Source organism: Rattus norvegicus, chromosome 10 (genome assembly GCF_021556685.1).
Source record: "Rattus norvegicus strain SHRSP/BbbUtx chromosome 10, alternate assembly SHRSP_T2T, whole genome shotgun sequence".
Lineage (NCBI taxonomy): Eukaryota > Metazoa > Chordata > Mammalia > Rodentia > Muridae > Rattus > Rattus norvegicus.
The window spans coordinates 100,416,549-100,430,781 of record NC_141543.1 but is presented as its reverse complement, the minus strand read 5'-3'; the positions used below and the strand labels follow the sequence as shown (position 1 = coordinate 100,430,781).

The 14,233-nt window shown below is 46.3% G+C and overlaps 1 long non-coding RNA gene across 1 annotated transcript; it reads right to left on the bottom strand.

Annotated features, from left to right (window-relative positions):
- Window positions 1–379: 379 nt before the first annotated feature.
- LOC120095201 (uncharacterized) lies at window positions 380–12,585 on the bottom strand. Its single transcript, XR_015632211.1, has 3 exons — window positions 12,456–12,585; window positions 9,603–9,674; window positions 380–2,508 (listed from the first exon to the last, which is right to left on the bottom strand). It is a non-coding gene; the product is annotated as an uncharacterized LOC120095201 (long non-coding RNA).
- Window positions 12,586–14,233: the final 1,648 nt, after the last annotated feature.

The window sequence follows — 14,233 nt, the reverse complement described above, 5'->3', positions numbered from 1 at the left end:
TGTGTGTGTGTGGCGTGTGTGTGTGTGTGTGTGTGTGTGTGTGCGCGCGCGCGCGCGCGCGCGCGCGCGCGCATGCATGAATGTGTTCAGACAGATCTCTGCTTCTTTATTCTCTTTTGAGTTCTTGTCATCTTTTTTCCCCCCTGAGACAGAGTCTCAGGTTGGCTTCGAACTCTGTAGTTGTGAAGGACCTTGAACTTCCAGTCCTCCTGCCCCTGCCTCCTGAGCTCTGGGATTACAGGCGTGTCCTATCATGACTGGTTTATGCAATGCTAGGCATGAAATCAGGGGCTTCATGTGTGTGCAAGGCAAGCACTTTTACTGAGCTTCATTCTTTCTTTTTTCTTCTTCTTTTCTTTTCTTTTTTCTTTTTTCTTTTGTAACCAAGGCTGGCTGGCTTGGAGCTTCCCGGGAGTGTTAGGGTTACACCACCACACCCAACTTTCTTCCTCCTTTAAAGGTGCCCATCCTATGGGTTAGAGCCCCACCCCATGACCTCATTCCATTTAATTTTTTTTCTAAAGCCCTGTCTCCAGATACAGTTCCATTTTGTGAAATGTATTCTGCATATGAATTTGAGGCCGAGGGGAAGGAGGTTGAAATCGGTCTGTAGGAAGATCACGCCGTTGACAGCAACTCTAGTTAAGTGATCGTTGCTATTGTCTATGTGAGCGAAAAGCCTCAGCCATAAGCCTGGGAACTGGGACACTTAGTGTCCAGTTGGTGGCACTGTTTAGGAATGGGGAGAAGGCTTAGGGGGTGCAGCCGTGCTGGGAGAAGCATGTGTGTCGCTGGGAGCAGGGTTTGAGAGCCTTGTGGCCTTGCTTTACAGCCAGCTTGTGTTCCCTGCTTCATGCCTGTGATAAAAGGTGATTTCTCAGCTTTCTGCTCCTGTTGCTATAGCTGGCCCTAGCGACCATGCTTCCTGACCCTGGGAGACCATTACCCCTCTGGACTAAACCAAGATGAACACCTTCCTCCATATAGCGCTTTTGCTCACAGTGTTTTATCTCAGCAACGGGAAACTAGCTAATACACAATGCCTATATGTTGAAGGATGGGTCCCCAGTTGGTAAAGCCATTCATCAGGGACACCCGGGTCATGAGTGTTCTATCTTTATTTATGGGTTGACCCCTAGGTGAATTCAGGGCTAAAGGGACTGTTAGGAGATGTGCCCTGGGAAGAGACAACCCCCATTACCTTTTATTTTCTGGCTGTTGTAAAGTGAATATCTGGGTCCCGCCATACCCTCCCACTACCCTGCTCTGTCATGGCACTTGTGGTAAAATGGTGCAATCTCTCAGCTGCCTGTTCCTTACCTCAGCACAGAGCTAGCTCACTCTGTACAGAGACCTCTAAAACCATGAGCTAAAATAAATCTTTCCTCCTTTGAATTTCTCTTCTTGGGTTTTTGTCAGTCACAGAACTGGCCGGCCAGCAGAAAGATGACAACAAAGGATTCTTGGGTCTTCTCTCAGCAAATCTTTTTATAGCATACATATGTCTTTGGGGAAATAAGAAAAAAAAATGTTTCTGAACATCAAACCTTTTTGCTACAAGTGACTTTAATCCATTTTATCTGAATAAATCCTAAAGGCCTCACCTCTGGAAAGTCCCTTGACCCCATCCCTTGATGTGTAGGATACCTTCACTACAACATGTAGCCCTGTCTCCTTCTGCTCTGGTTGGCCTGAGACATGCCCAGGTCACAGATGCTCTAGGACCGATATCCCCAAATGTATGTTTGGCCATGTGTGCTGGCCATGATTGGTGGATGGAACCCTTTCTGCAGCCACACTACTTAGAACCAGAACCAAAGCACATGAAGGAAGGCGCTGGTAACTTGATAACCAGTGCTCAGAACTTCGTTTAGCAGGATCCCAGCGGGTCCACAGCATGAAAGTCTGAGAGGAGAAAGAACTTCACCAGCCTGGAACGGGCTGAAACTTTGAAGCCAAACCATGAGGTGTGATTTCCAAGTGGGTGGCCCAGACAGGGAGTCTCCGCTTGCCTCTCAGTCCCACACCCCTCAAGCAGGGGAGCCTAGAGGTTCATCACTGTGTCAGACTCAAGGACAGGATCCAGCCCAGACACCATGATTCACTATTTGCTCTTCAGGATTTTTGTCTTTCTGGAATTGGCCCCAGGGGAGTTTTCAGTATTGTCATCTTATGTGCACCTTCCCAAGCAGGAGGTCTTCCCCTAGCCTCCCTGTACTGGTCACTTCAGGTACTACTTCAGGCAACCCATTTGTCTCTGTGACTTCGAAAGACTCAACAGCTTCCAAGTTGAAATGAAAGGATCTGTTGCACCTGCAGATCTTTAAAGGGACTCTCTCTTGTTTGCTGTGGTGACCCTGGCGGCTCTCACAGTGTCTGGCAATAGGATCCACGTGTAGAGAAAGAATTGTAGCAACACAGACATTAAAACCACGTAGTCCAAGAGATGGGCCAAGTCACAGTATGGGTGGCAGGCAACAGCTCTCATCAGCTTAGCCAGGGGAACTCCTGGAAGGGGGAAACAAGAGCAACAGTGTCACTAGATATTCTGGGGGCAAAGAGGAGATATAGAGGACCATTCACCTCAGACCTTGGGGTACGCAGTAGGTGCTTGATGTCTTCTGGGTGACTAAAGAAAGTAGAACATGAACTAGCGTGGGTGAAAGTGGTTTTCAAACTATAGAGAAACTTCATGAGACTTAGCTATTTGGTCATTACCACCTTCTCTGCTCACTGGATCTGCAGTTAGATGACACTAGCAGCCTCTTCTGCTGCTGCCACAGAAGAGGTGGAGCTCAAAGCCCGACTGTGGGGACCTCCAGGCAGCCAGGTTTGAAGAGGGCACAGCCTGGAGGTGGAGGGAGAGAGCCCTGTGTCTTCATTTAGGTAAAGCCAGTAGCTGACTGACTGCACAAGCCTGCTTTGACTTCATGTCAAGAAGCGATGGTTACCTCATTTTTTCCTTTTCTTGGGGGTTACTTAGCATCTGATGCTGTCTCGACTAACATGCAGTAGCAGAGGTCCTCCATGTTGCAGATTCAAGAGGTTCCTAGAGACTGTACAATGAATCAAGCATCCGGAAGCAGGGTGCTGGAGCCCTGGACACTATTCATAAGCAGAGAGGGTAACTTGAAAAGCCCTTTGAGAGCTTGTAAACCTGTGGCCCTGATGATGGTCCTAGGGGTCCAAATGGCCCCTGTGAAGACAGAGGGAAGTCACACTTAAGAGAACGACTATGGAGGATTTCAGCCTGACTGGAGCAGAGGATATTGACAAGGAGGCAGCAGTTGGAGACCGGCAGGGAATACTTACTGGCTCTAGTAGACAGACTATTGAAGCCATGGGATTCGATCTTAAGGATTCTAAGATGAGCTGCTGGCATGATTCCCAATTAGACCTTACAGAGAATAGCCAAAGGACCTGGACAAGGAAGGGAAGTAAAGCCTCTCTCCAAGAGCTCCAAAGGATGGAGGGTATCGTTTTGCATGCTTGCTTTGTGGATTCACTACAAATGCCTGGTTCAATTCCAAGGTCCCAAAACAATGCTTTCAGGAGAGCGCCTTGGTTCCTCACGAAGTAAATACACAGATTCCTGAGAGCAGGCCAGGCTTAGGCCATTGCAGTTCCGTTTCCCTCGGTCCTAATAGTCTAGCACGCCAAGGACATGCGATGGACGCTAATAATCAAGCTTTGTACGGCATCTGGCAAAGGCACTCATAAAATCCAGGGAGATTACAGGGCCTGGGAAATGGTGCAATTAGTTAGATTTATGGCCGGCTGACAGATTGTACCCAAAGGATGCTGATAAACAGGATATAGAATCTGCTAAATGGAGACCTTCAGGAATGAGACAGATATCGTCAATAAGTAGGAGTGGGCTCTGTGCCCGATAACAGGGGACAGTTGGGACAGAGGCCAAGTGGAGAGCCTGTGTATCGACTACCAGATGTGCTCATCGCACAAGTCCCAGGTAGAGTGCACGGTCTACAGCCTACATAACTGTATACAGCTGTTCCAGCTGTTAGGTTGTGGTTCTGGTGTTGACATAGCTTCAATCGTTCAGGAGAAGCTTTAAAAAAAAAACAATCCAGTGTTGGCCACTAATTCAAAGGTAAAATAAAAAAGAAGCATAAAATATTATTCACTCCAAACACAGCACATCTGCAGGCCTCATTTGGCAGCCAGGCCATCAATATGTGAACTCTGACCCCAGAAAGATTTTCAGTAGCACGGGGCTGTGACATGTGTCCACTACTATTCAACATGTTTATCAATGACTTGGATTAAACTCCAGAAAGTATGAGGATCAAATTGATTACTGATCCAAAGCCAGAGAGGCAGCTGAATGGCCAACTCTTGATTCTCAATCCTTTCAAGAGACTAGGGCTAGGTTATGCAAGAGGAGCACTGGGGTAAACAAACATTAGATCATGTCCTTGGGCAGGGTGTGAGGGGGACAGGGACCGATCCATACAAGAACACATGACTTAGCAAAAGCATGTGGTAAGAGGGGAAATGCTGTAGAGTTTCTGTTGCCCACAGATCAGCAAACACACATCGTTGAGATGCGGTTGCCAAGATGAGAAGGAATTTTCAGCTTCACCAGGGGGAACAGATCCCGTTCTGCTGGGGCCAGCAGCAGCTGGAGCTGTGCCCTTGGTTCTGGGAAAGCTCAGAGATGGATGACTGAGAGATCTGCAGCAAGGAGGGCAAAGGGATTCAATTCAAATGGAGAGTGATCTGCTAAAGATGTTAGGGCTTCCTCCTCTCTAAGAGAGCAGCAGTCCTGGCCTGTAACTCCTGGGCTCTGCTATCTGGGGAGTTTCAAATGGATGTCTCAGATAACACCAAAGGAGGAGGAAGAGGAGGAGGAGAAGGAGGAAGAGAAGGAAGAAGAGGAGGAGGAAGAGGAGGAGGAAGAGGAGGAGGAAGAGGAAGAGGAGGAAGAGAAGGAGGAAGGGAAGAAGAAGAAAGAAGAGGAGGAAGAGGAAGAGGAGGAAGAGGAGGAAGAGGAGGAGGAGGAGGAAGAGGAAGAAGAAGAAGAAGAAGAAGAAGAAGAAGAAGAAGAAGAAGAAGAAGAAGAAGAAGAAGAAGAAGAAGAAGAAGAAAACCTTCCAAAGAGCCAGAGTTTAGTCAACCCTTCAGACACTGTACAAATGTGTCTCAGATTTGGGGAAGGACTACCTCACCCCTGTAGACAGAAAGTTGGGAGCAGAAGGATAGAAGTGATCTGACTGTGAAATGGGTGGCCATTAGAGACTCAGGACACAGCTGATGGGATGCAGAAAAGGCCCAGGTGAAAGTTAGCTGTGACATACATACATTCATTCATTCATTCATTCATTCATTCATTTATTTATTTATTTATTTATTTATTTGTTAGAAACCATTAAAACTAAATAGCCACGTACGAACTTCTAACTTGGGCTGTAAGGAACACCGTATCAAGGGAGGAGGGGGCCAAGGCCAGTGGGGACTTAGGAGACGTCAACAAGACAAACCAGTTTCAAAGGTGGGGTTTCTCCACCGAGGACCTCAGGAGACACCTCATCTTTTTCTGCCTCATGTAGCTCAGTGAGCCACACTTCCACAAAGGTGACTTTTCTCTCCAAGTCATGAGAACACTCTCCAATCTAAAACGTAAGAAACAGTTCTTCTCTCAGAATGGACTGGGATCTCTACGCAAAACATTGAAATACAATGTTGTCTTCCAGTGTTTGGAGGAAAAGTCCATTCTAGTGTTCCAGAGGAAAGAGGCGATCTTGGAATGCCAGGTGATTGCCTGCGGTCCTGGAGGTCTAAGTCTGTTCTAGAAAGTGTCACAAAGGCGAGAACCCCCGAGGCATGAGTCAGCAGACTCTGGGTGAGGTACAGAACCCCAGCAACAGACTGAGTTCAGATTCTTTGCTGCTTCACAACTCTTCACACCAAATATCCTGCTATAAAACAAATGGCCTTTGCATTAAGAACTAGCATTATCCTTGGCACGATAGAACATTTCTGTAATCCCTGCATCATCCACGAGGCTGAAGGAGGACATTTTTGACTCTGAGGCTGGCTTAGATTTATACAATGAATTGAAACATCAGCATGGGCTATAGAGTGAAACCTCTCTCTCTCTCTCTCTCTCTCTCTCTCTCTCTCTCACACACACACACACACACACACACAGAGAGAGAGAGAGAGAGAGAGAGACAGAGACAGAGACAGAGAGACAGAGAGGCAGAGACAGAGAGACAGAGAGAGACAGAGAGAAATAACCTGTAGACCATAAACATGAACATTGACTTTGTTCATCACAAACAATCCAGGTTAGCAATTCAGTGGTGTATGCTCACAGCAGGCAGGAGTTAGCCTGTAGGCTAGGGACAATTTCTATTGCCACACCATTAATGTGACCTTCAACCAGAGATGGAATGTCACCACAGTTGTGCACATCACCACCATTTTCCTGGGTGCAAGACCATCTCATTCCACTTCTGTCCTTAGCACTCAGCCTGGCCTATCATTGTAACAGAAAGCTTCTGGGGTAGTACCCAGTTATCCCTGGATTCTGATAATCACATCCATGCACACGGTTGATGGGGCCAACATGAATGAGGGTGACTCACTGGTGAGTAAGATATTACAGAAATGACAATTGTGATTCTTCAGGCAAGGTCACCAAAATACTCTTGTTTTGTCTTGGCAGCATCTCAGCCTACTGAGGGCAGGCCAGTCACCATGTTGTAAAGACACTCAAGCAGGCCTCTGGAGAGGGCCACACGGTGAGGGACTGGGGCATCCTGCCAACCCGTGAGTGGAAGCAGATTCTGAAGACTGAATCGAGTCCGTGTCACATGACCTCATGAGCTCTGTCTCATGTGGGACCCTGATCCAGGACCACCAAACCAAACTCTGGAAATCATGGTCCAGAGAAAGCAGAAAAGATAATATTTATTGTCATTTAAGTTGCTCTACTTTGAGTGATTGGCTACATAGAAAAATACCATTTATGCATCCTGGGTAAATGCTTGATGCATGGAGCCAATAAGGAGCAGGCAACAGAGCAATATATCTGATTATACCTGGATATAACCCAGTAGCCACTGTGGCTCAGCTCTGCTAAGACAAAACTGCCCATGCCTTATACAATGCACCTCAATTCCAGTCTACAACAAAGGAAGACGGCCGATAGCCCAATGTGGCTCTCACTCCACCTACAAAACTTATTTCCCCTCCAGCCCACCAGGAAAGATGTTTCCCTCAGAGGCCCAGATGCCTGACGTTCATTTCAAACTCCAACCTTATACATGTTCTTTACCCATTTGGAAGATTCTCCCCCGATTTCTCTACCCGGTTCTTTCGGCTCATATTTCCATAAAACATGGCCACGAAAGTTCCTGCCATCAACAGGGGAATCCTTATAAATACTCAAGGGATTCAGGAACCACTGTCCACAGGGTAGAATTCTGTACAATCATTGGATGGCCTACGGCATGTCTTGGACTCTAGTTCTAACAGGTGTTAGAGCATTTGTTAGGGTGAATGAGGAACCCTGGGTTCCATCCCCAGCACTATGGAGACAGGAGGAGAGGGAGGAGAAAGAAGAGCGAGGGGTCCTGCCAAAAGCAATTCATGGCAGGCAAGGAGCTGTGTTCATGACAATGCACTGCTGATTAAAACAAGAAGGCAGCTCTGATGGGCACAGGCAGATAACTTAGTGCATGATGTGCCTGCTGTACAAGCATGAGAACCAGGGTTTAGATCCCTGGTACTCGGGTCAAAGCCAGGCTGCCTGTGATCCCAACACTTGGGAAGGTGGAGACAAAGGACCATGCTAGCTAGCAAGACTAGCAGATGCAGTGAGCTCTGGGTTTGGCCAGAGACCTTGGCTCAGGGAATAAAGTGTGGAGTTAACAAGGAAGACGCTCCATTCCTACCTCTGGCCTCCATATTCACCGTCTCGCCTGCACACAATACACCCACATGTGCAAACATGCATACACACACACAACATAATACTTACTACCCATGTGATAGATAGATAGATAGATAGATAGATAGATAGATAGATAGATAGATAGAGATAGATAGATAGGCAGGCAGGCAGACAGATAGAATGACAGGTAGAATGACAGATGATAGATAGATAGATAGATAGATAGATAGATAGATAGATAGATAGATAGGCAGGCAGGCAGACAGACTGACAGAATGAGAGAGAGAGATAGAATGACAGGTAGAATGACAGACAGACAGACAGACAGACAGACAGGGCAAACAGCTTCTAAGAGAACAGACCTATATGAGCAAATATATTACAAGTACTTATTATTTATATTATTAAGTATGTTGTCATTGTGTATATAATATACGAATGATAAAAATACACCCCCATGCACAGCCAGATAGATATAAACAGACTGAGAGGGAGCATCTGGTTCTCCAAATGTGTGGGGTTTGCATGTGTATATTCAATCAACTGGGGAAAATATTTGGGGAAAAATCATGTCTGTGTGGAGCACCGAAGGGCCCTTTTTGTTATTACTGTCCCCCAAACAATACAATACGACAACTATTTACATAGCTTCCACATTGTATTAGAGATTACAAGTGATCTGGACATGTTTAAAGTGCACACAAGGAAGGGCCAGGTTATATGCCAATATTATATCATTGATATGAGATTCGAGCTTCCCAGATTTGGGGGCACACAGGGATAAGGTTTTATAGAACCAAGTCCACACGCTAAGCGAGAGACACCTATGTTCAGAAAATGCCGATGACTTTTCTCATATAAGATGATATGGCTAATTCTTTAAGAGTAGTGTTTTGTTTTTTTTGTTTTTTTTTTTTTTGTTTTTTGGTGTGTTGGTGTTTTGGGTTTGGTGGTGTGTGTTTGTTTGTTTGCATTCTGTAATATCCAAGTCTGTTCACTGTGTGTGCACTTATTGCTTATGATCAGAATAAACTCAGATTGTTTTTCCCAAGAGAGAAACATATGGCCGATTGCCTCAGCTCCAGGAGGGACCCTGCTCAGGGAGGCTGGAAGAACAAAGAAACACTCCTGCCCCTGATCCTTGTGATCCCCCACAGACACAGAATAAAGGCTAACAGGGAGCAAGGACCTGGCTAGGCTCCCACCGGCATGTGGCCCAGGGGCCACCATCTGGAATGGAAGGTCAGAGCCTTTTCCTTCCAACACAGCTGGAGTGGGATGGACCAGAGGTTGGGAGAGGAGGAAGAAAGCACAGAGATACAAAACTAGGTCATCAGGAAGTTGGGGAAATAAACAAGGGGTTCCTGTGGAGGGGGGTCCCTTTGATCCCAGGATGGGAATAGGAGAGACCAACTCTGGGAAGAGTGACCGGGTCTCTCTGACATCCTTGGTCCTCAGCAGGCTGACACAGTTAGAGCCTTAGAAACAAGCAGCGAGGAAGGGATGGAGCCCACCAGCCTCCCTCCCTCCCTCCCTCTCTCTCTCTCTCTCTCTCTCTCTCTCTCTCTCTCTCTTCACCCAACTCACAGTGGCACCGACCCCCCTCCCCTCCACCCTACCCCCACCCCCGCCTACTCCCCTGTCCTATGGCCTGCCACATAGCCCTAAATGATGTCCTTACCTGACACCAGCCATGGCAGTACCCTTTCTTCATCTTTGTGTGACTGGCTCTCTGCAAAGTGTGTTTACATCTCTGTCATTCAGAGCAGAATAGTCTGTGTTAGACTTGGCTGTTGAAATAAGTATAAAAGATTGCATTGTACTAAACACAGCCCGAAATGCACTCACTGTCTTATCCATGAGTGGGCATATGGTGACTAACTGTACTCACACTGTTGGGCAAGGTCACAACTACTGTTCCCCATCTCCCTTCTACCTTCTGTACGGAAATGCTCCCCATCAAATAGACTTCTCATTTCCCACTGTCTACAGACTGTGAAGGTGCCACTGGTTTCCTCCTCCTCCTCCTCCTCCTCCTCCTCCTCCTCTTCCTCCTCTTCCTCCTCTTCCTCCTTCCTCCTCCTCCTTTTCTTCCTCCTCTTCCTCCCCCACTTCATGAATTTGGCTACTCCAGAGAACTTCTATGTAGGCTCCTACAGCATGTGTCCTTTTGAGGCGGACTTGTTTAATTTAGAAAATGTCCTCACAGTTCACCTATACTGGAGCATAGGTCAGAATTTCCTTACTTCTCAAAATCAGAATAATATTCCACTTTTGTACAGACTACAATTTGTCTATGATGGACACCTGAGTTGTTTCCACCTTTGGTTTATAGCACTACTTATAATGTTGGTGTGTGTGTGTGTGTGTGTGAGAGAGAGAGAGAGAGAGAGAGAGAGAGAGAGAGAGAGAGAGAGAGATTATGACTATAGGAAACTGCATCAGTTACTTTTTTCCATTGATGTTACAAAGTCCCTGAGAAAGGCAAACTAAGGAATGAAGGAAGGAAAAAAGAAAGAAAGGATAGAAAGAGGGAGGGAATGAAGGAAAGAAGGATTAAAATAAAAATGGAAGGAAGGAAGACAGAGGTAAGGAAGGAAAGGTTTATTTCAGCTCACAGTCTGAGGGGACAGCCCCTCATTGTGGGTTGTTCTGTTTTGTTTTGTTTCAGAACTCCATGCTTTGCCATTGTGGGGATCCCTTGCCACTTGTCCAAGTAAGATCTGAGAAAAGGGCCTCCCTGCTCATGCCTCCTGAATGCATCTGAAACTAAATCAGTGGTCTTATTAGTTTGGTCTTATTAAACATTTACTGAAGTTGACAGAAAAAAATATCAGCCCCAAAAGTCCACACCCAAACCCATAGAACCCAAGAACACATTGTCTAACACAGGAAAGACGGTGAGAATGAGTAAATTGGGAACTTTGAGATGAGACTATCCAGCATGTGCCGAGTACCTCAGGATCATCACATGACCCATAAAGGAAGAAGGTGGGGAGATGGCTCAACCGGTAAAGTCCTTACCATCCAAGCATGAGGACTTAGTGTGACTGCCCAGAATCCACCTTTAAAAAGCCAGGTGTGGTGGCACACAGGTGTGATGCCAGTGTTAGGTTGGCAGACACAGGTATACCCCTCAGGCTTGCTGGCCAGTCAACCTAGCCTATTAGAGTAATCCAGGAAAAAGGAGACTCCTTGCTTCAAAAGCTAGTTTGATGGCATCTGAGGAATGATGCCAAGGCTGGTCTATTCTTCCACATACACACATGCACGCACACACATGTTTACACACAGAGAGAAGAAAGCTGGACTTAGAAGAGGCCATGTGAAGTCAGGTGGAGGCACAGGAAGGACTGGGTGTAGGAATACTGGGTGTTAGAAAGTGTTAAGACATGGATGAGGTAAATCCATTCCAACGGCTTGCACAGACTCCCGCTCCCTGCCCACCATCTCTCTCCCTCCAAAACTCCCATTTCCAAAACTCATTGCCAGAGGGGCCCAGTGTCCAGCAGGGGTTAGAAGCTAGAGACACTTTCTGTTGTGTATGAAAACTCTGCATGCTGACTTCCTGTGAGAGGAAGCAGACAGAATGAGGAAGGGTGCCACCTCAGACTTCCTGGATTTCAAGATACCTGCCTTGGTTAAGTACAGCAGAGTCAGAGAACGGTGGCCCTGGAGACCACCCCTCTGGGTGCAAGCCACCAAGTGTTGACATGTCAACACACACACACACACAGACACAGACACAGACACAGACACACACACACACACACACACACACACACACACACACACACACACACACACTTCCATGCTCCCTTTGGCCGCTCAAACTAGTGGTGACAAGCAGGAAGGCTATAAAGAAGAGCCTTTATACCTGCTGTCCCAATGGCCTCCAATAGAAGATGCCCAATCTTGAGAACAGTATTGACTTCCTTTTCCTTTTCTTTATTATCATCGTCGTCTGTCCATGCCTGTGTGTGTGTGTGTGTGTGTGTGTGTGTGTGTGTGTGCGTGCGTGTCTGTGTGTAAGCCAGAGATCAATGTCAGGTGTCTTCCTCAACTGCATCTCCACCTGATATTTTGAGACAGGGTTTCTCCCTGAACCTATAGATCATGATTCAGTTAGTCTGGCTTTCCAGGGAGCCTTAAGGCTCTCCCAGTATTTTCCTTCCCAGTGTTAGCATTACAGGGTGATACTTATGTGGGTGCTGGGGGATTGAATTTAGGTGTTTATGTTTACAAGGTAGGCCAAGCCATCCTCTCCGTCCCTCTATTCCCTTTTCCTAACAGTTCTACCAGTATCTCCAGATGCACGGCTCTTTTTATCACCACACACTGTAACAGTAATGTGTTACCCCTCTTCCAAATGGCCTATTGAGAAAATTCTCATATTTTAAAATCTCCAGTGTCTACTAGCATGCTTGGTAGCCCGGCATTCACAATCCTACCTGCTGTGAGTGAACAAGAAGGGCTGTTACCATGAGAGTGGGTCTATCCTACTTCCAAGCTAGGCTTCAACCACCAGACCTACCTGGCTATGTTTGGTGCGGAGAGAAATCTCTCCTGGCAAGTTCAGGTCATGTTGACATCACAGCCTCTCTAGGTGTTGGGCAGAGCTTACAGTTAAGTTTTCCTGATGTGTCTATCCTACACAGAAAACCATTATTTTTATTCTTATGGAATCTTGCCTTTCCCAAACATGCCTGTGTCCCATTTGACCCAGGAAGGCAACAGCATGGTTTTTAAATGAGCAGTCACAACTATTTTTAAGCAAAGTCCAGAATGACTTGGGGCAGGGAGGGGGCTGGCACAGGGGAGGAAACAGCCCGACTTTGTCTATTTTTCTCTTCTAGAGCTAGATTGACAAATCATCAAATTGAGAATAATCAGCCCAGACTATCTATTTACTTCTGAGACTTCTCAACATAAGGAACCACAGCGGGGTGGAAGTCATCAAGCAGGCAAAAAAGAAAAAAAGAAAAAAGAAAGGGGAAGGAGCTTTGAAATTAAACAAACAAAGGTCTGAAGTCTTTGCCCAGGTGCCTACAGCTGTGTGACTTTGGGACTAGGCTGTTGAGGGAGACATCATGCCCTCCGCTGTCAAAAGTGGGGTAACGCTACAATGTCTCGGTCTTGTTAGGATTCAAGGGTCTAATAAAAGTCTAGCACAGTACCAGGCACTGGCTGTCCAACCGTTTGACATTGCAACACGGTGCTAGGTCATACCCAGAACTATCCTTGGATGCATGAGCTGATAGGCAACGGACTGGACATATCTGACAGGCAGTCGACACTTCACTTGGAAATCAATCAATGGGACTCCTGACTGAGCTCAAGTGAACTAGATGCCTTGTTTACAAAATGGAAGAGCAAAGGGCTAGCCTCGGCACTTTCGTCCTACTGATCTGTCAGCTCCTGGTATGTATCTCTTCCACTTCTTGAAGATTTGATGCTGACTCAGGGTAAGACTTGATCCAGCTGTAGAGAGAAATGACCCAAAGCAACAAGAACAAAATAGAGACAAAATAGCATTGAAGGATATACTGCCTACATCCTCCCACCCTCTTGTTTAGGTTTCCTGGTTACAACCAACTCCAGTCTGAAAATATTAAATGAAAAAATTCCAGAAACAAGCATAGCATAAATCCTAAATTGTCCATTATTCTAGAGAGAGTGATGAAGCCTCAGGCTCGCCCACCCTTTTAACCCCTGGAATGTGGTGTCCCCTTGATCAATATCCACACCGTATATTCTATCCTCCTGGTAAGCACTATCACATCCGCTGTCACAATATACAGTGCTTGAATCACGACCCCTACACCATTTCCCGCAGGTCACCTCATCGGCTTCTCACATTAGATCACACCGGCTCACCTGAACACAAGGTGCATTGTGAATATAAGAAGTTTTGAGAAAGAGAGAGAGAAAGAGAGAGAGAGAGAGAGAGAGAGAGAGAGAGAGAGAGAGGGAGGGAGAGAGAGAGATCACATTCATATAACTTTTATAGTCTATTTTTATGATTATTCTATTTTATCATTCATTATTACTAATTTCTTAACATTTAAAAGATTTGTTTATGGGGTTGGGAATTTAGCTCAGTGGTAGAGCGCTTGCCTAGCAAGCCCAAGGCCCTGTGTTCGGTCCCCAGCTCCGAAAAAAAGAAAAGAAAAAAAAAGATTTGTTTATTATGTACACAGTATTCTGCCTGTGTATATGCCTACACACCAGAAGAGGTCATCAGATCCCATTACAGATGGTTGTGAGCCACCCTGTGGTTGCTGGGAATTGAACTCAGGACCTCAGGAAGAG